This window comes from Canis lupus, chromosome 10, assembly GCF_003254725.2.
Source record: "Canis lupus dingo isolate Sandy chromosome 10, ASM325472v2, whole genome shotgun sequence".
Taxonomy (NCBI): domain Eukaryota; kingdom Metazoa; phylum Chordata; class Mammalia; order Carnivora; family Canidae; genus Canis; species Canis lupus.
The window spans coordinates 9,976,582-9,978,498 of record NC_064252.1 but is presented as its reverse complement, the minus strand read 5'-3'; the positions used below and the strand labels follow the sequence as shown (position 1 = coordinate 9,978,498).

At 45.0% G+C, this 1,917-nt stretch overlaps 1 pseudogene; it reads right to left on the bottom strand.

The window, feature by feature from the left end:
* Positions 1-571: 571 nt before the first annotated feature.
* Positions 572-1,135, bottom strand: LOC112677772 (myelin-associated neurite-outgrowth inhibitor-like; annotated as a pseudogene).
* Between the last annotated feature and the right edge of the window lie 782 nt (positions 1,136-1,917).

The window sequence follows — 1,917 nt, the reverse complement described above, 5'->3', positions numbered from 1 at the left end:
CTGAGCCCCCAAGGCATTCTGCTGTGTAACATATTTTTGGTTGTAGGTTTTTCCTTTCAGCCTTTAGAATATATCCTGCCACTCACCTCTGGTCTGCGAAGTGTTTGATTTTTTTTTTTCACTTTAATGCTTATAAATTTGAGATTCTACATTTGTTACAACAGTGCATTAGTGATATAACTTGTAAAATGCTTTTCCATTCCTTTGGATTTTGCATATGATGGTTTCTCATCTGTCCTTGCAGGTAGATTGAGCAAGCTCTGTTTTTGTGTTTGTTTTTCTAAAAACATTCACTAGATATGATTCAGAATAGCTTAATGCTCCCTTTTAAACATAACAGTTAAATTAAAAAAATTGCCAGGAAGTCCACAAAACAGGATTTGCTTAAAGACTAACCCACAGAGTTAGCTGGAGACTAACGGGGCTGAGATGTGCTGGGCCGGGCCATCGTAGTGTTTAGCTACGTGTCAAGAGCATTAAGAAGTCCAGGTTGGAGGTGCCAGGCCTGAGGCACCAGCTGTGGAACCTCTGTGATGTGGCTGCAGTAGGGTAATCACCACTGAAGGGACACTTAACTGGAGGTGGGCATTCCTGGGGCCCAATACGTGGGCACAGTGGCTGGGTGGCATGCAACAGGAGCTGAGAAGTGGTTGGTCAGCAGGGTACCTACTGACATGGCCGTGGTGGTTATAGCCATGCCCATGCTGATGCCATTGCCTCTAGGTGGAGGGATGGGAGGAGTCTACATCGTCACTGGCATGTCGTTGGGCTGCCCCACTGTGGTGTGGTGATGACATGAGGGTCAACTGTGCACAGGGGCTGTGTATCCTATGTGCCTGTTGCACATAGGAGCTCTGCTGGGCATAGGTATTATGTACAGGGCACACAGTGGCCAGCAAGGGCTCCAGGAGTGGGAGTACGGTGGCGCTACCCTGCTGTTGGAGGAACAGGATGCTGTGCAGAGTGTGCCAGGAGTTTAACCTGTTTGAAAGTTAGGATTTGCTCCAAAATACATGTTGGGGGAGCAAGCAGGAGTGGTGGCTGCATAGCACAGGGAGAAATCAGCTGGATAAGCAATTCCTTTGGCATTTGCATAGGGAACCCCAGAAGAACTAGGGCTATAAACCCAACTCATATTTTCAAGAACAGGCCATGTTGGAGGTGGCCTGGGCCTCCGTGATCAGCATGTACCAGCCCAGAGTGGATCCATGAAGGGGCAAATGCCCCATGGGCTTGCTCCAATGGGGGGCCGAGCTGCAAGGCCCCCATGTCTGCCACCACTTCCCCAGATGGTGCTTCCAGTCACTCCATTCTGCCCAGCCCACCTCTCCTCCTGGTCTGCAAACTTTCTGCTGAAAAATCATCTGATGGCCTTGCAGTGTTTCCCTTGTATGTAACAGTTGGCTTTTCTTTTGCTTGCTGCTTTTACGATTCTCTTTATCTTTAATTTTTGCCATTTTAATTATTATAAGTATAATAATAATTATTATTGTGTGTGGACATCACCAGGTTCATCTTGGTTGGGGCTCTCTGTGTATGCTGAAACTGGATGTCTAGTTCCTTCTTGGGTTAAGGAAGTTGTCAGTTTATATGGTTTCAAATAAGTTTTTTTTGTTTTTTTTTTGTTTTGTTTTTTTTAATCTTTTTGCCTCTCTTCTGTAGGAACTATTATAATGTAGTTGCTTCATGTTGCCACAGAGAAACCTTAACCTTTCCTAAACTTTCTTTAAAAATTCATTTTATTTTTGCAGTTCAGGTTGGTTTCTTTCTACTATCCTGCTTTCCATAGTTGATCTACCCTTCTGCATTCCTTTTTTTTTTTTTTTAAGATTTTATTTATTTATGAGAGAGAGCATGAGAGAATACAGGTGGGGGGGGTGCAGGGGAGGCAGAGGCAGAGGAAAGAGAGCAGCAGAC